Source organism: Mus caroli, unplaced genomic scaffold, assembly GCF_978045245.1.
Source record: "Mus caroli unplaced genomic scaffold, Mus_caroli_1 scaffold_5, whole genome shotgun sequence".
NCBI classification, from domain to species: domain Eukaryota; kingdom Metazoa; phylum Chordata; class Mammalia; order Rodentia; family Muridae; genus Mus; species Mus caroli.
The window spans coordinates 66,153,992-66,173,724 of NW_028227260.1; the positions used below are offsets into that span (position 1 = coordinate 66,153,992).

The window sequence follows — 19,733 nt, forward strand, 5'->3', positions numbered from 1 at the left end:
TCTCTCTCAGACAGTTTCTGCCTGTGTGTTTCCCCATGATACTCCTTGGCTTCCACCAGTTCGTGGAGGAGAAACCTGGAGTTTGGTTACAGATCTATCCTTGGTGGACCTGGGATGTTAAATATGGAGAGCATATGGGCCAACTCATAGACCAGGAAGAGCCTCTCTGTATGTTCAATGATTTGCCAACATAAGGATGTAAAAATCCTGCATGTTTTTCAAATTGGGGACCACAAGAATATATAGATACATAAAATTGTGGATGTATAGATGCTTCTGTTAAATTAGAAAGGAAGCTATATAGAAAGAACATAGGGATTATCAAATGTGGGAATGAAACAACTTGAGAGTAAGTGGTTGTGGTGGGCTTACTCATGCATGACACTGTCTGCAAGAAACTCAGTTCTGCAGACCACAAAGAGATACCACTTAAGACACAAAATGTCTACTAGCATGTTGAGCATGTCAAAGAGAAGAATGCTTTCAGGGAAAGGCTTTACATGGTCACTCTGAGACAGGTTCTGCCTGTGTTTCCCTGTGGTATCCCTTGGCTTCCACCAGATCATGGAGGAGAAACCTGGAATTTGATTATAGATCTATCCTTGGTGGAACTGGAGTGTAAAACATGGAAAGCTTATAGGCCATCTCAGAGATCAGGAAGAGCCTCCCTGTATGTCCACTGCATTTGCCAACATAAGGATGGACCTGCAAACGAGAAATATACAAGTGACAAGTGAATGTGATGTGTTTCAGTAAAAGCAATGTCAACCATGCAAAATTGCCCTTTCCCTAAGTCTTAAGCTAGAGGATTTATAAGCACCACTCTGAATAACTCACTGCATGGTGGGTGTTGGTGTACTGTGCTGGGAACAAACTCTTGATTAGAATGGGGTGGAGGAGAAAGGAGGGAAGGATGAGAAACAAATATGCAAGTTGGGGAGGAATTCCTATGGCTCAACTGAGTGAGGAGAATGTATCAAGTTCTTGGCCAGCATTTACTTATCTGCAGAAGGGGCTGTGGAAAACTGTGCCAGGGACATGGGGATGAAAGTTTCATAGGGAACAGAACCTCAGCCTTCAAAACACAATGAGATGAATTGGTTTGTGTACCCGTGACACCACCTCCTTTCATATGCCATATGAACATCATTCTTCATGAAGGATCTGAATGAGTCTGCACACTACTGTGGTTGAGACAAGACCTTCCTGTATGAAAGAGGAAAACTGGGTCTCCCTGGAGACACTACCCATGCAACTGAAAGGGAAGGGTCCTAGCATTAGGGGATACGTGGCTGGATATCCCTTCTTTCCCCATGATGAGCAAACTCAAAAACATGTGGGGCCAGTTTCCATTCAGTGTGAATCATTGGTTCCCACAAAAGGCCAGTGAGCCAGGTCTTTAAGTGTCAGTGCTGTGTAGAATGAATATAGGACTTGACTGACTGTGGTGGTCCCTACTGGTAGGATAGGTTAAAGTCACAGAGGCAGGCAGATCAGAATTCTGAGCCCACTCACTCTACAGAAAGCTCCTAATCAGGGAAGGCCAGCAGTATCACCACTAGGCCTGAGGATTATCCTGACAAGGACTGGCTATGCTTAAAACATAGCACTTTCTCTTTTATTGTTATTTTATTAATCAATTATTTCATTTAATTACTTCCCAACTGTTGGTCACCCCTCCCAGAGTTGTTCAACAGTCCCCCCTCGCCTGTGCCTCTGACTGGGTGCCCCACCACGGCAACCTCCCTCACCGTGTCTACAAGTATCTACAGAATTAGGCCCATCCTCTCTCACTGAGGCCAGACAAAGCAGTGTTGTGCTACATGTGTACCAGGTTCCTCAGACCAGCCCAGTGTTTGCTCTTTGGCTGCAGTCTTAATCTCTGGGATCTCCCAGGGGTCACAATTACCTGACACTGGTGGTCTTCCTATGGAGTTGCCATCCCCTTCAGTTCCTTAGTCTTCAGGGAAATGCAAATCCAAATGATGCTGAGATTCCACCTTACGCCAATCAGAATGGAAAAGATCCAAGCCCCAAGTGACAGCACATGCTGGTGAGGATGTGGAGAAAGGGGAACACTCCTCCATTGCTGTTGGGATTGCAAGCTGGTACAACCACTCTGGAAATCAAACTGGTGGTTCCTCAGAAAATTGGAAGTAGTTCTTCCTGAACGTCCAGCTATATTGCTCCTGCAACGCAAAAGATGCTCCATTATACAAGGACACATGTTCCAGTAGATTCACAGCAGCATTATTCACAATGGACAGAAAGTAGAAGCAGTCCAGATGTCTGTCCCTCAACTGAAGCATGGATACAGAAAATGTGGTTCATCTACCCAATGGAATACTATTCAGCTATTAAAAACATGAACACCATGAATCTGTCAGGCAAATGGGTAGAAACAGAAAATAATATCCTGAGTGAGGTAATTAATCCCAAAAGGACATGAATGTTATGCACACACTGGTAAGTGAATGTTTGCCCGAAAGTGCAGAATATCCATGATTCAACCCACGGGCCCCGAGAAATTAAACAAGAAGGAAGGCCCAATTGAAGATGCTTGAATCCCACTTAGAAGGGGGATCAAGATAATCATGGGAGGCAGAGAGAGGAAGGGACCTGGGTGAGAGATGGGCAGGAGAAGGCAAAGAGAAAGCAGGATGTGGGAAGTGAAAGTAGGATGAAGCCCAGAGAGCCAGGAAAACGAATGAAAAAATGCAGCTGTGAGGAGAGATGTGGGACGTTGGGGGAACCTTAGGAAAGTCCCAGAGACCTGGAAGGGGGAGGACTCCCAGGACTCAATGAGGATGACCTTAGTTGAAATGCCTATGGAACTTGAAGTGGGTCTATGGAACTTGAAGAGACCACCCCCAGTAGTTAGACAGTACCTGCAGTGGAGGGATGGTGACACCAACCCCCCTTCAAAATATTTGACCCAAAACTACTCCTGTCTTAAAAAATTCAGGGACATAAGTGGAACAGCGACCAAAGGAATAGCCAAACAGTGACCTGCCCAATTTGGGATCCATCCCATGGGTAGGCACCAATCCCTAATATTATTATAGAGGCTATGGTGTGCTTACAGACAGAAGCCTAGCATGGCTGTCCTCTGAGAGGGTCTGCCAGCAGGTGACTGAGACAGATACACACAACCTAGCATTGGACTGAGGTCCTGACCCCTATGGGGAAGAGTTAGGAAAAGGATTGAAACACTGTACTATCTATCCCCGGGTCTCTCTCCCTCTTGCTTCTTATTTCTCCTTTCCTGCCTTTATCTTTGTTACTAGACAAGGATTTAGGCATGGGCTGGCATAGTCAACACTATCACGTCCTTGAGCTTCTGAACCTCCTGCCGCCACCTTCTAAGCCCTGGAGTTTTAGATATGTGTGACCACACCGAGTTTATTGAGTGGCATGGATAAATCCTCTGGCCCCATGCATGCATGCAAGGAGAGCCCTGTGGCAACAAAGCTATATCCCCAGACACAATATGCCCTTCGATCAACACCACAGTACATTTACATAAGCCATATTGGCTAAGGAAGCTCAATCTTTACCAGAGTCTCAGTGGACTCCTTTAGGCAGTAGACAAATGATATCTGACCTGTAGTGCATCATGCAGGCACCCAGCCTGTCCCTGCATCTCTCAAAGCACCAAAGCCAGCTTTCCATCTCACCAGGAGAACTCTAGCAAGAGCCACAAATCCTCCAATTGCTCAAGGATCACTTATCACTCTGTTCTCCCCAAGGGAGGCAAATGAGGAACTCCGATAACAACAGAGCCACAAACATGGAGTCACAGGTGATGACCAAGATCTGTCTGCTGCTCCCAGTCCCTTCCTTTCCAAGTTTCTCAAGTGCTAAGCTCATTTCAGGGGTGTGGTTTGGGGATATTTGTCGTCCCTGCACACAGGACTGTCTAGCATCTTTGTATACGGATTTTGTGTTGCTCACTGTGGCTGAATAATATTTGTCGTCCCTGTCCACGAGACTGTCTGACTTCTGTTTAAATGGTTTGAATGTTTTGGAGTAGGTGACAGTAAGTGACCAAGACATTAAGGTTACCATAGTACTGCTTTCTGGTACTTTATTCTGAGTGGTTGATACCATCAGGGACTGAGGGACAGTTGTAGTGCTGAGCGAGATGACTGTGGGTGGAAGGTGACAGAGGTGGATCAGTAGGAGCCATTATGTCCCAGAAACCACATTAGGGCTTGCAGGGAAGTAGTAACTTACAACACCACCATGACCAGAGATAGTTCCATACAGCAAGGTGTCATCCATCAGCCCTGGTCATTGATGTCACAATGTGTCACCCTCTCTGTTTCTGCTGCTTGGAAGAATTCAGTAAAATAACAGCAGGGCATGATTCCAGGTGCTGAGAAAATCCACTGGCACAAAACTGGATGTCAGAGGTTAAGGCTTTGATTGGGGATTTTGGATGTGTTGGGCTCCTGTTACTGCCTCCAGCTCAAAATCCCCCCGCACCCCATGAAGGTTCTGGCTCTGGAACGCTTTGTACAGAAGCCATGGTAGCTCCCTTTGTCTTCTGTTTTCCATGTCTAGAATGTTCTCCACTGCAACACCCCCGTAAAAAAATCCCCAGAAAATCAAAGAGTAATAGAGGGCTATCCTACTGCTTGCCTAATTGTGTGTTTCTGTAAGGGCTACTGCCCTCTTGTAACTGTCCCCTAGGTATTGGAAGTTGCTGAGTGCTCTCCCATCTATATTCCATGCTATCCTGAGCCCCACACCCACGCTCTGACTACATATTTCAAGTAGGTGCAGCAACACGAGTGGTAAGAAGTCTTCTAGAACAGCCCCCAGGGACAACCTCCTTGTGGGCACTTGTGACCCCATGAAATGGGCCCAACAATAGGCCTTGCTTCTGGCCATCAGGATTTGGAAATAAGACACTATGGCCTTCCCGCTTAAGAGCTGCCTATTTCCAGACTATGCCTTCCCTCTGTAGGAAGATTTCCCCCCTCTGCACTAACTGCACACAGTCCTGGTGGAGATGGGCAGCTGCCACTGAGCTAGTGGCAGTATATGCCTGACAGCCAGAAATAAGCAGAGTCCCTCATGCGGCTGCCCATGAGAAACTGAATCCCTGCCAATAGTTGGCTCACCTTCAGTGAAGCCTATGGGATAGGCACCACTGTCTCTGGGCATTTGAGACCTTGATTGCAAAGGGGTTTCAAAAAGGCTGAGAAGTGGAGGGCCCACACAAGTCATGCGGAGTCCCTGATGCAGCAAACTCTGAGAGGAACAGTTTTTGTTCTGTCAAGCTGTGATGCTTGGGGTGATGTGCTACATATCAGTTACTAATGTGGACCACCACAGGAGTACCACGGGCTTGGGGCTGGGTGCAAGTGAGAGAAGGCCTGAGACAGCCTCAGAGGATTTCCTTTGACCCAGGAGGCACAGAATGTCCCCAACTCTCAGTCAGAATCAAGGTGGAGTCCCAGGTTTGCAGTGAGTCATCTGTGTGGCTGTGAAAAATCTCTTGATGCTCCTTAACCTGTGTTAGTGCTTCTGTGAAATCAACTGAAAAGGGCCTTCCAAGGATTGGAAAGGATACACCAATTTAAATAGCTACGTTGACATGGAATCCTCCAGGCACTTAGGAAGTAGTAGGCTCTACTACTAAGGTAGGTGACCCGGTTCCTTCCCACCGTCCACCTCTAAGGACTTTCCCCACGGACTCAGAAGGCTCCTGGTGCTGAAAATGTATCTGCAGACAAGAGATCTCTCCAGTAGGGCACAAAAAGCCTCTGTTCTTCTGGAAGGGAGGCAGATCGGAGAGGATACATTTCTATAAACAATTTTACTGTGAAGAAGAGAGGGCCAGTCTTATCTGAGCAGAGAATGAGGCCATAGGGTGTGGACAGAGGTCAGATATGCTCCTTCCGTGGCCTCCGTGCCCTTTGCCTCTCCTGCATCCTCCCATCAGTCCCAGCTGAAATTGACTGTTGGCCTTGAAGTATGGGTTCAGGGTCCTTCCTGGTCCCCTAATTCTGCCACTTGTCAAGCATTTCCTATGTGTTCCTACCCTGTCCTTCCTTTTGCAGCCAGGCTGAAACACCAACTAAGTCCTATCCATGTCCCAGTGCCATGGCCTGTCCCAGCTCCACCAGTCTTCAAGGAGAGGTTCTGGGAGCTCGTGCAGACACACACATGCGTATCACTTTGGCATTTCAAGCAAGACTTGAGAGGGTTCATTAAGAAACCCCACATATTCACTGCAGGAAATCCCGGGAAATACTCCTAACCATCCTTGTCTATCAGACTTTTCCAAATGAAAAGGTTTTGTAAGAGAATTTGCCTCTCTTCCATATGACTTCCATATCCCCCACAGTCTCAGGATTCACCACATTAATCTCAACTCTGCCTTCACTCAACAAAGAAAACCTCCAATACTCCTTTCCCTGGGGCCTTTGCACTTAGAGCTCCTCTCTAGACCCACCATTCTCTACAGGGCGTTCATTTGCTTTCTGGGTCTGTGAGGCTGAAAATTAATTGCAGGCAAAAGATCTCCCCAGCACACACCACAAAAGCAATTGTTCTCCAGAAAGGGGGCAGATCAGAGTGGATACTTTTTGAACGAATTCCGGGGAGTTGGAAGGGCCTTATCAAACCAGAATGGGGCCGTGATGTCAATGCAGAGGGCAGAAGTTCTCTCTCTCTCCTCTTAGAATCCTCTAGTCTTCCCCCCTTTCCCTTGCTGTTTGTCCAACCATTCCATCCCAATCCCCTCCCCAACCCGTTCTTTCTTGCTGCATCACTGCAGGTTTGAGGACATTTTCTGTTTCTGCTCTAACGAATACACACAAACCTGTACACACCCACTCACACGCATGCAATGTACTCTTGTCCACATAGCTGTTGCACGCTGACCTGTGGCCTCCGGAAGAGACATTGTCAAAATTGCCCATATTTAGACACTGCCCTAGGGAAGAGCTTTGCCTTTGTGACCTGGTAGCCAGCAGTCCCTGTCTTATGAATCTGGGAAAAGGGTACACACTTCCCTTTTGCTGGCCCCAACAGGAAACCCAGGCATCCATAGTGCTTCTAGACAGACCAACTGTATGGTTGGAGAGAAACCTGATGAAAAGGTTATGAGAAATCCAGAAATGGCTTTGGAATGTTCAAATGAACACTGTGTAGTGCACGAGATAGAGTTTGAGGAGAGGGAGGGGAAGAGAAAGAGTGACAGAGAGACAGAGGAGGAGAGAGATGAGCTTCTGATGCCTCATGTTCCTGTCAGCTCTTCAGGACACTGCTGGAAGAAGACACTTTGGTGGGACTGTATCACTCTCCAACTCATAAGATGGCTAGGGAAGTGTTGAGACTTACCACAGCCCAAACCCAACAGGCCATGAAGGGATTTCATGGAGTGGGGGCTTCAGGATAAGGTGCCCTCACCTGTCTCTCCCTGCCCAGCACACAGAGAAAGCCATATACAGAACCCCCATTCTCCACCCAGCAGAGACTGATGCCCAGATATACCACCTCACTCCTGATTGATTTGTCAGAAGGCTACTGCTGTTGGTGCCATACCTGACAGGCACAACCCTCCCTGATTGTCTGTTCCGTGACGCACGCCTCATGGTCCCTTAGTTTCTTTACCCTGTCAGTTGCTTGAAGGCACGATTCTGTCACCTCTAATTACAATCACAGTGTTGTCACTTGGCTATCTTGGCAGTGATAGCTTCTGTCTCTGTAACCATAAAGAAGGGGGAACCTTTTCCAGAACGGTTCCATTCCCTATCATCTCTGTACAGTGAAATCTTTCAGTGAGAGATCTATGAATTTCTGTGCAGCTGCACAGTCTTTGATTCCAAATCCCAGGTGACGAGGACAGGGTAGTCTGGTGGCTAGGTACCTAAGGACATTGCTTTCAGAAAGGGCTGTCTCCCATGAGTCACTCTCCATGTCCCCATCTGCAGTGACACTATGTGTCACCCTGACTTGCTCCTATCGTCATGTCCAAATAGTCAATTTTCAAAGGCCATTGCAAAAATATGGGTTGACTTAATAGCATCAATCAGACAGATCCTTAGGGCACCAAACCCCTGAAGTCACAAGACAGACCTGCCGCATAGAGAACAGTCTGATCATTCCTGCAAATTTCTCAAGAGCCAAACACTGCTGCGCCAGAAAATCAGTGTATCCATTTTACTTGAAGCTGGACTCTGCTGCCTCCTGGTAGCCATGTTTAAATGCTGAAAACCCAAGGGAGAGAAATCAGCAGCTGCTCCTTTGTGATTTCAAAGGTCACTGCAGCTGCCTGCTATCCTTCCTCCAGAGTTCTCCCCCCACAACCCCCTCCACCATAGAATCCCTATCCTCACCAGAGAGCCAATCCTCTGCAAAACATCCCTGAATCCATGACAACCGCCAAGGCTGAAGAGTTCTCTGACTGAGCCAGCAATCCCATGGTCCCTGAGCCTCTCCCACCCTCTCTGCTGTCTGTGGAGATCTCCTGATCTCAGCCCAGCACAGGTACTAGAGACCAGCTCTGACAACTGCCTTCCAGGAATGATCCCCCTGCCCCAGGAGCTCAGCTTGTGTCAAAGAGCCATTTTCTCAACATCTCTCATATGTCAGCCATCAAAGTGGCAAAATCTAAGGGGGCAGCGACAGCAAAATCAAGGCCGAAGGGCAAGAAACAACAACATGGACCTGACCAATGAACAACTCCTCCATGGAGATATGTCCCTCAATAGTTACTTGATGTTTACGTGTAACTTTACTGAGGCCTCCAAATTCTATTTCCACATTTTTTTCTAGAGAAACAGTCTCTGTAAACTTGAGAAGGATGTGACAATGTGAACACTAAAAAGGCAGGGAAAAGGTCCTTCCATGTGGACACGAAGAAAGCTAGCACATTGCTTCAGTAACAAACAACACGCAGGGCTTGAAACCCACGGGCACACAGCTTTCTATGGGTTGACTGGGAACTTCTTCCAGTCCTCAGGTAAAATAAAATAAAAAATAAAAATAAAAATTGTTCTCGACTTTGTGCAATGTGGCCGTATGTTATGTCAAGGAATGGCAGAACCATGAGCATGTCCCTGTGGGGCCACACAGAGGCTTTAAATGCATGGTTGCAGAAATCTCAAAGTCACACAGCAACCGAGTAACAGGACTGGTGATGGTGGAAGCCACGTGGAGGGACTATTCTTTAGTCTGTCAGATTTCTGGTGTTCTTGGGCAAGAAGGTACAGAAGGACGACAATGTGTGAGCGAGACAAGATTTAAATCAGGGCCATGGTCATGTGTCCTGTGGAAAGGACCAATGAGCACTGTGATGAGCCAAGGGCCTCCCTCCTTCTAGGAGCTTCTGAGAAACAGATCACCAGTCATACAGCTTCACTGGGATCCTCCTGTGCACACAGTGCTTCCCAGAAACAGTTACCTGTAATTCATCCAGTTGATTCTCTGTGCTGACAGCATCCTGCTGACCTCTGCTCTCTGGAACAGACACTACAATGGAAAATCGAACCCTCTCTTTCCTCCCTGTACGTTTTGCTATTGTGGCACATGATAAAGCCTAGGCTGCCTCCCCGCAACTGCTTTCTTCTTTTCACATAGAATGTTTTAATAACTCAGTGAAATTTCCGACATAAGAGTAAACATTCATACTCACAGTGGGAGAATCTCTTTAACATGACACATTCTCTCCCATACCCCAGAGAACTCAGGGAGCCTTCGAAGCAGGTGAGTGGACATTCCTTTTGTTCTTCATGAGGTTCCTGAGGGGGAAAACACCCATGCTCCACACCCAGCTTTGGTCTCCCGAAATGCAAGCTACCTGGTACTTATCCATGTGAACCCCAGGTTCATTCTTCAGAGAATCCCAACAATGGGAACATTGGTAAACTTTGTGGACTGACATAAAAATAATGCCAAAGACAGGATGATTAGAACAACAGAGATTTATTTCCTGAAGGTTTGCAAGCTGGCAAGTCAAAGATCCAAGTGTTTCCCAGCTTGGCTTCTGTGGAACATTCCTGCTTAGTCTTCTTCTCACCTACTCGTCACACGGCATCTCCTTCAAGCATCGGTGCGTGTGCAGAGCATGTCCTCTGGTGTCTCCTCACATGATATCATTAATCCTTTTAAGTCAGCTAGCTTCCTACCTATGACTAAGGTCCATCTTAATTCCACACTAAAGGTTCCAAACCCATTAAGCTCTGGGTCAAGCCTTCAAAACACCAACAGCAAAAATTGTGAGGAGAAATAACTCAGTCTAAGGCACACAGAGAAGTGTCCTGTGGCTGACAATGACCTGACCTTCTGCTGTTCCTGATTCCATGGTGTCAAATGACTGACACGCGTAAACTAGCTTGAGACAGTGACAGATACTACTTATCCTGCTTAGGCAGCCAGATTCCACAATGCCATGCTGGTAAGGCAATGGACCTGCAGGCCTACCCTCGGGAGTCAGTCCCTCAAGCATCATTGCAGATATTAGCACTTCCCAGCCTGGCCCTGTCTTCAAGCAGTTACAGGAAAAAATCTTGGCGTGAGCCCTTAGCTTAGGCCTGATTCCTGGCTCCTGGAAACCTCATCCAGATGCTGCATCAGAGACAGACAGCTCAGGGGTTCTGTCTGAGACAGTTCTCCCATCTTGTTCTGCCCCCTGGTGGTAGCTCAGGATGTCAGCACGTGCAGGCCAAGGAACCTTTGGTTGCAGGACCAAAAGGTGGGCCTTTCTCCTCATTAGCATAGGAGTCTTTGCAGGAGTTTGGATCCATGGACAGGAAAGGGACACGTGGAGGGCAAGGAAACACATTCACTTCGGAGGGGGAACCATGACAGTAGGGAGCTTTGGGCTAAAATGTACGTGGTGATTTCTAAACTCCACTGCAGTGCTTGGGTAAAAACAGTTAGTACATATGTACACTCTGGGCTCATTGTCTCTTTGAATAGGGGCTGGCGACACCCTGTCCTTTAGGGCAGTGGGCACACCTGTTTGCACACGGCCCAGGGCTGCTGGTCAGCACCTCAGCGACTAGAGATGGCCGATCTGGAGAGAAAGGCTTTTCTGGCAAATTTCACCTCCAGTCAGCTCCATGGCAAGCATCTCTCCAAATCTTCCCCCAATGTCTCTCCCACTCCAGGTCCACCTTCAACTCTGTAGTGATGCCCCTGGGGACCACTGAAGAAAAGTGATGGCCTACGACCTCAGATACCTTTACACAGCAATTTACTCAAAGGCCAAAGATGCTGTTCTCCGTTTTCCTCCACACTGTGAAGCTAAAAACTCATTGAGTAGCCTTCCATGCCACAAAAATGCTACAACTTCATCATAAGCATCCCTCATGACTTCACCTACAAGATTTCACAACTCAGTGTGTGAATCCCAGTGCAGAATCTTTGGCGAGAGTTCTATGTTCGTTGTGTCTGCTTGAGGCACAACATAAATTGCTTAAGTGGCACTAGAACATTCTCTAGTACTTAGGAAAGAATCTTGGAAACCTGACTGGTGCACACTGGGACAAGGGAAGTCTACTGAGGGCACGGTATCAAATAGCCTCACCCCAAGTGAGGTATGGCTAAAACATAGACACGCTTTCTTCTCACAGTAGGATGCCTCAGTGCATCTCTGCTCAGGAAGAGAGCATGCTTGGAGCCTGCTAGTGGGACAGAAGAGGTGAATACCGGGGGTGGGGGTGCCACGCACACTCCACTGAAGTCTACTTGACAGGCTGAGAAGCCTGGGAGCAGTCACAAAGCATAGAGTTTCAAAAGGAACTCACCTCCTGGAGCTTTGACATTCTCATAACTGTATACTCACACCCTATCCCCGTTTTAGTCTAATGTATGGATCGACGTGCTCTCTTTATGTATTATCTTATTATAAGTGCCTTTTAAGATTGAATTCTGACATAGCCAGAGCCTTCTCCAGTGTTCCAATGTCCTAGAAAATGCTTGAAGTGGGGGATCTTGGTAAAGACAGTGAAACAAAATTATGCATTACAAAAGATGGAGCCAGTAGCTCAGGGCTGGTCTGCAGAGTGTTGACTAAGGATAGTAGCCAATATCACCCAAAGAAGGGAATACCATGGAAGAGTCAGGGAATCCCACTGAGATAGAAATCTTCAGTACAGTCTACATTGCATATTATAAACAACTTGGTGAATTCTCCTGACAAATGGAGATTCTCCAGATACTTAAAAGTTACACTCATATAAGAATTTAGCAAGGCCTAGGAAACTGGGGGGGTTGTGGTATTGCATTATTCATGAGAAGGTCTGCTAAGAGCAGAACCCCCTGGTGCTAACCTTCACAAGGCTCAAAGGTATAGCACTAGAGTATGAAATCCTTGCCTGTCACTAAGCTGACCCTAGGCAGGACTGCTTTATCTTTACTGTAAACATTTACCTGGTTCCTGTAAATCCTTTTGAAGTCATTCCTTTGTTTTGTGTCAGGTAACTTCAATGTGCTTTGCCTGCTGTAACTTCATACCCCCTTTTATTTTCTGTGCTATGTAAGACTGCTGTTCACTTTGTGACAATACATTCAATTCTACACAATCTCCTGTGTGCATCTGTCTGTCATTCAGCGACTCTTTGCCCATCTGCACCCAGAGACCCTTCCATGCAGACAAAGGGACCAGGAGGGTCTGCGACAGGGGGTGGGGGGAGAGGAAGAAAAAGAGAGACAGAGAGACAAAGGGCGTGTGGGAAAGTCTAAGTGAGGTTGGAAGGGAACTGAGGGAGGACCACAGAGGAGATTAAGATAGAATGGGAATGGAAGGGATCAAGGAACCTTGGAGAGGTGGGAGTGAGAGACACAGGAAAAGAGAAGAGGTCACTTATCAAAACTGTATCCACTGGTTGGGCTGAATGTACCCTACTGAAGTAGGGAGGAACCATGGGCAGGGGCAGAGTGGGCAGGCAAGGGAAGGGGCAGAATGGGCAGGCACGGGGAGGGGCACAGTGGAGAGCCCTGAACTGGGACGGAGTGTGCAGGCGCAGGCCAGGTCAGAGTAGGCAGGCACTGTGACTGGGCGTGCTTAGCATTTATACTCAGCTGAGAGGTCAGCTCCACAGATCACTGCAAGAAGTCCTAGGAGTCACTCCAGCCGGAAGAGACACTCCGGGGAACATGATCATCATGCACTTGGATCTGCATTCTCAACCGGTAAGTCTCTTACTATGTGGTCTGGAAGACCTCACAGGGGGGCTGGGTTGTGAACAGGGCAGGTAGCCCCTCTTGTCGATCCTCCTTGGCACCTTGACGAGCTGTGCACATGCACATCACAGTAGCCGAATGTTGTTGTGGGCAACAGCCATGTTGGGTCTGAGTGTGGCCTTAACTCTCTTTTTCAGCCTGGGACGGAAGGTGTAGCCACAGAAGGTGTGGCCACTGTTCACACCATGCTCAGATCCAGCGGCCCAAGAGAGACCAGGGAGCCTGCTCCTCGCACAAGGTCCTGGAGGAGCCGCTTCCAGAGAGCTGTGGCACGCGTGTCCAAGTTCTTCAGGTGAGGGCCCCAAGCCAGCCCCTGCTTCTCTCACCACTCAGAGTAAGCCAGACTGTCTCCCTTGTGCTCCCACACACACTACAAGAACCCTCTTCTCAGTTCCATGAGGCCTTCTAAAGGTCCACCTGTCTGTCTGTTTCTCCATTAGGAGAGGACGCCGAAAGACCCGAGGCTGAGACCACTGGAATACTAGACATGGGGACCATGCTCAGTGATCAAGATCTACAACTGCTCAGGCCACGGCTCTTAAGGAAACTTGTCCAGTGGTGTTGAAATAAATGCTGACAGACTTTCAAACTTTCTTTGACTTCATAAATATTCTTTCTGATTTCATACTCACATCAACTTAAGAAGTGCTGGGATGATGTTTTGGTGATGGGGTGGGAATAGATGGGAGGGGAGAGATAGTATCTTTCTGCCTACCCCCAAGACTACCGGGTTGCCTCCTTGAGAAAATGAGGCCTGCTGAGCGGGGTGGGGTTGTGGGGAGACATTTGTTGCAAAGCTGTCCGGCTCAAGAGTGTTTTTTTCTCACAGACTGCCATCCAGCCAGGACCCTTGTTCTCTAAGCAAGCTTCAAACACTGAAAATTTTGAACAGTGTTTGTGAAGGGGGTGGTGCCCACAGACAAAGAATCTATACTGACTCTAAAGGGGCTTTAGACTTCATGTTCACTAACAGTGTCCATGCACACACAGCTCCTCAAGACTATAAAACCACACCCCACCCACACCCACACCCCTGCACCCCCAAGAAGTAACCTTGTTTCCAGCTACACAAGGTTGCTCTCCATGTGATGAGGGTTTCTTGACTTCCTACTGTGACCTTGGGAGTTACTGAAACATAGTTTCCTCAGGGCAAACCTGCAAGGGAGGACAGAGCTCAGCTGTTCTTTTATCCTAAGGTGGAAAAGCAGCCAGGCAGTTTCACTAAATTGTGAAATAGCCCTGTAAGGGAAGATAAACAGCCTATAGAACAACTCACAAGCCTTTCCCGCCTTTAAGTAACATATACTTCTATATGCCACACATGAATAAAGTAAAAAACTGCTTGTCTGGGCCCAGCTGACCCCCTCCTTTTTCCTGGCGGGGCAGGGTGTCTTCTCAGAGGTACTTGACAAGCAGACAGCAGCATTTCAAATCCCAAATCCTTGTTCTCAACTCCTGTAGAAGAGCCAGGGCGAAACCCAGAGGGAGAGACTAGTTGGAGCTGTTATTGCTCATGCACGTCATTGCTTTCAAAAATAGCTCACAAGGTCTGTATCTCAGCTCACTGAGTAAAAGGTACAGTCCCAGGGCTGGAGAGATAGCTCAGCAGTTAAGAGCACTGACTGCTCTTCCAGAGGCCCTGATTTCAATTCCCAGCAACAACATGGTGCTCACAACAATCTGTAATAGGATCTGATGCCCTCTTCTGGTTTGTCTGAATACAGGTACAGTATTCTCATATATTTAAAATAAATAAATTTCTATTTATTTTTCTTAAAAAAAAAAAAAAAAAAAAACAAGCACAATACGTCCTGGAACTAGTGTGTGGTAGAATACATGGTTGCAGGCACAGGGACCTTTCCCAGGTTTCACAACAGGGGAAAAATGGCCCCATAGAGCAGGGGACAATGGCATTTCTGTTTCCTTTTTTATTGAACCCTCAAATAAAATCCATGTAATGGCATAGCCCACACTCACAGACAGTCCACATCTCCTCAGGAACATTGTTCTGGAAATATCTTCATAGGCATATCCAGAGATACATCTTCCAGTTGATTCACAGTACAGTCAGATCCACAGTGAAGATTGGCTATAACCATGTTTTTATCCCAGAGACTTGGATGCATTCTTTCTGTGGCACATTTGGTAGCCTGAGCATCATCTATGCTCACTAGTGCTTTCTCTACTGACGTGGGCTCCATGACACTTGGTTTCCTATTGTTGTGAATAGCACCATAGACCTAAAGCAAGCTGGGGAGGAAAGGGCCTGTTGAATCCCACAATTTAGGATCCAATACTTACATTCACTGGGGAAGACAGGAGCTGAAGCAGAGGCTATACAGAAAGGCTGCTTGCTGCCTAGTTCTCATGGCTTATTCTTCCTACTCTCTTACATAACCCAAGGCCACTGGCCTAGGGATTGCACTGCCCAGTGGAATGGGTCCTCCATTATCACTGGTTAATCAAGAAAATACAGATACCAGTCTGATGGAATGATTACCCCAAATGAGGTTTCCTCTTGGAGATGACCTTAGCTTGTCAAAAAGGTAACTAAAGCAGGCTCAGTTGGGAAGCTGAGCTCTGTGTCACAACTTACCAAGTTCTAGTTGAACCTCACTCCAAGGACTCAGCTCCACCAACCCAAAAGAGGAGAAGAAGTTTCAAATTCCATGAGATAGGTAGTCTGCCCAGTGGTTATGCCTTCCTAGTTTATAAATCTATGGATGTTGAGGTGAGTGAGCATGTGTGTGTGTGTGTGTGTGTGTGTGTGTGAGAGAGAGAGAGAGAGAGAGAGAGAGAGAGAGAGAGAGAGAGAGAGAGAGAGAAAACACTGGATGTCTATTGAAATATTTAGTGAAATGTAGTTGGATGCAGCAGCAGCAACACTAGGAAGAGGAAGAACAAAGGCAGCTGGATTGACTCATGAGGAGCCTCCATAGGTGTTCCTCTTCTCATCCCATACCCAATCTGACCAGCACTCTCCAGGCTGACTCCTATCATGGCCACAGAACAATCTGCACACTGACCACAAGACACTCACTGGTATCATTCAGCAGTACCCAGATATTTTTGTCTCCCAAATGTCTCACCTCTTGCCACAATCACTCACCAAACCCTTCTAGGCCTGTGTTTCTCAACCTGTGGGTGGAGACCCCCATGGGGGTTGTATACCATGAATATCAGATACTTCCACTATGACTCCTAACAGTAGAAACTTAAAGTTCTGAAGTGGCGATGAAATAATATCATGGTTGGGCACGTCCCTGCATTTGGAAGGTTGAGAACCACTGTACTAGTGTCTGAAGGACCTGTCTTTTCCCTCCCACTCTGTACAGAGCTACAAGTCACGGCTTCACAAGAGAAGATAGTTTTGTCTGCCACGCTGTGCTCAGAACTGATTCTCTGTACACTCACCAATAACACTGCTCTTCTCCTAGCCTGAGACCCCAGACATGGTCCAGTGCAAGTGTTGGCTATTCTCAGGGCTGAGAACATATGGAGATGTGTCCCTCGGTTCTCCTTGCTGTATGGATGCATTTACACTAATATTCTCAAAGAAAGCTCAAAATAAAAATTGTATGCAATTAAGGTTTACAAGTATATGAAATATTGCAAAATGATTACGTTCAAGCTAAATACTTTTTGGTTCCCCCCGCCCCAGAGTAACCATAATTCCTTTGTAATGACATCACTCAGACTTCCATCTTGATCGTTTCAAAGGCACAGGGAAGTCTTGATCAATCATATATATATATATATATATATATATATAATTGTGTGTGTGTGTATGTGTGTGTGTGTGTAACATAAATATTTGATACAGATTTAACTTACAATTGTCTATCATAAAAGAACCAAGTAATAGATAAGGTTTATGTGTTTTAAAAGTTATAAGCAACTAAGGCAGCCTATTTATCATGTACTTCATAGATCACATATAGCACATATACAACCTATATCTCTGAATACTATTATCCATGACCACCAAAGTGTACATTATATTCATATGATAAAAAATATGTTTTGCCTGTACATGGTCCCCTTCCCATTTTCCATCTGTACCTCTCAGACACTGGCAACCACTGGCAATTTTCTCTACCTATGTATGAGGTAGTAGATAACACATTTGTACATTTTTATAAATCTCAGTGTACCTTAGTATTATTTCATCCATGTCATTGAACAACAACAGCCAACTAAAAGGCATGACAAGATTTCTGTCTGTTTGTGGCTAGATGATGTTCTATGTCTTTGTGCACATATGTCTCTCTTTGTGAGAAAGGGTATTTTTTAAAGTTGCTGTGGACTGAATATCAGCCTTTTCACTTGTAAAGTAAACAGTCTCCCCCTTGGCCTATCCCCAGCCCATCTTAAAAGTTGAAAGAAATTTAAGAGCATCGGCTGAGTTTCACCATGCTGTATTTAAACTTATTCTCTATCACACACAAGACTTCTACTTGTCATCCCTCTAAATCGGCCTCCCAAGTCCCTGGAAATGGAAGATTTGCCTCCCCACACCTAGATCCAGCTATATTGGTGATCTATTTGTCCACTAACAGACATTTAGATTATGTCTGCTATAACAAGTATCACAGGTATTGCTTCACCAGGCCTGGAAATGCGGACATTTTTTGCAGTGATTGGTCTTATTTCTCTTGGACACACCTTCAGTACAGGTGCAGCTAGAATGTATGGCAGTTCTAAATTTAATGTTTTGGGAAACTTGCATGGTGTTTTCCATGGTTATTTTGCCAATTCCCTCCTTAAGAGTGTTGTACAAGGGGTAATTTGCTCCTTGTTGGCACTAATTCCCATCTCTGATGATTTGTTAATGTAAACAAAGGTGAGTTGTTGTCTCACTTTGAATTTCATTCACTTGTTCCCGATGATTATGATTGAGAACTTTTGAATATATAGGTTGGCTTTATGTATATCTCCTTTCAACAATGTCTATTCAGGTCCTTAGTCCATTTGTGAACATGGGTATCTGTGGGTTTGTTCTCCTATTGAATTCTGTGCCTTCCAGATGTTTTTGATATTTATCACCCATTGATACCTACATAGATTCCTGACAATATTGGCACTGTACAGGAAAGAGACCTAACACTTGGAAGATTCTGTGCTGGCTAAGTAGTTGCCTGAGGGATGGCCAAAACTTTTCAGCTCAGCTGAGACCACATTATTATATGCCCCTCATCCCTTGTGACTACAGTGAAAACCTTAGTCTCCTAGAGGGGAGGACCTGGAGAGGCCCCTACTGAATAACAGTCAAAGCCAATGGTGAATCTCTCCCTGCCCCTTCCCCATACATCTTGAGGCTCACACAGGGTCCTGTCTAGCACAACCCATTCTCGGGGCAATTCTGGGATGTTTTCTCTCATGGGATGTGGTGGAAGTCAGACACTTATAAGGATGTGAGGACAGTTGATTGGAGTTTTTTTAACAGTGATCTAGGATTGTTGGCAGTTGATCCAGTGCTTTGGATGGTTGTTTTCATGTGAGTTGGGAGTGTTTCTGTTTGTTTGTTTTGTTTTGTTTTTGTTGTTTTTTTTTTACAAAATTTCTCACTATATTCAGCAGGTATGGCCTTGTTGGAGTATGAGAGTCACTGGGAGTGGGCTTTGAGGTTTCAAAAGCCCAAACCACCATAAGTGACTGGCTCAGGCTTTCTCTGAATCCTGCTTATGGTCTTGATGTGTTAGCTCACAGCTACTGCTCCAGCACCATGCCTGCCTGCTGCCTGCTCAGCACTATGTCTGTCTGCCTGCTGCCTGCTCCCTGCCATGATTTTCTTGACAACTTCTGAAATGGTAAGCAAATCCCCAGCAAAACACTTCTTACTTTGGTAACTTCCTTTGCTCATGGTGTCTCCTCAGAACGTTAGAGAAATAGATAAAACACTGACATGCAACCCATGTTGTACATCATTCTAACCTCAAACTTCCAATGTTCCAGCCTTGGTCTCCTGTACTGAGATGGCAGGCATGTGCTAACATGCCAGGCTTATGTGAGTCAGCCTGTTACATGTGTTAGCCTTCCACGGTTGAGAGGAAGTAGGTGTGGAACACAATTAATAGTGGGACCAATCTGCATGGGCCCAGGCCCTTGTGTAGCACTTGGAGCACACACACACACACAAACACACGCACACATACACACAAAAACACACACACACACACTCTAAAGTCAGTTGGCTGTCCCCATACATTTGTATAGATGATCTTGGGGACTATGTTCAGCAAAGATTCCTCTACTTTAAAAATATTTCCCTGTGGTGCAACTGCAAATTCTTTCTTCTCCTACTGAAGATCAAAATCATGCAGTTGGCTGTCTTGCTCCATGCTTGGATACTCAGTGCTAATGAGGCTGAGCCAGAAAATGATGAGTTCAAGACCTGCCTGAGTTACATATGGTGACACTCTCCACAAGAGCTACAACAAAGAAAGCAGCTGCTTTGTACATCTATATCATGGGTCTCAGCTGCCATGACCTCAGGAACAAGCATCATGTTTTAGCAACTTTTCACC

The 19,733-nt window shown here is 46.3% G+C and overlaps 2 long non-coding RNA genes across 3 annotated transcripts; one reads left to right on the top strand and one right to left on the bottom strand.

Annotated features, from left to right (window-relative positions):
• Window positions 1-578: 578 nt before the first annotated feature.
• On the bottom strand, window positions 579-5,694 carry LOC147004628 (uncharacterized). The gene is made up of 4 exons (XR_015047162.1): window positions 5,582-5,694; window positions 4,237-4,402; window positions 1,910-2,189; window positions 579-705 (listed from the first exon to the last, which is right to left on the bottom strand). It is a non-coding gene; the product is annotated as an uncharacterized LOC147004628 (long non-coding RNA).
• Window positions 5,695-12,712: 7,018 nt separating this feature from the next.
• On the top strand, window positions 12,713-13,782 carry LOC147004629 (uncharacterized). Of its 2 annotated transcripts, none has more exons than XR_015047088.1 (3): window positions 12,713-13,155; window positions 13,344-13,540; window positions 13,647-13,782. It is a non-coding gene; the product is annotated as an uncharacterized LOC147004629 (long non-coding RNA). The 2 variants fall into 2 exon arrangements; XR_015047087.1 differs by having other exon boundaries at window positions 12,717-13,155; window positions 13,344-13,498.
• The last annotated feature ends 5,951 nt before the right edge of the window (window positions 13,783-19,733 follow it).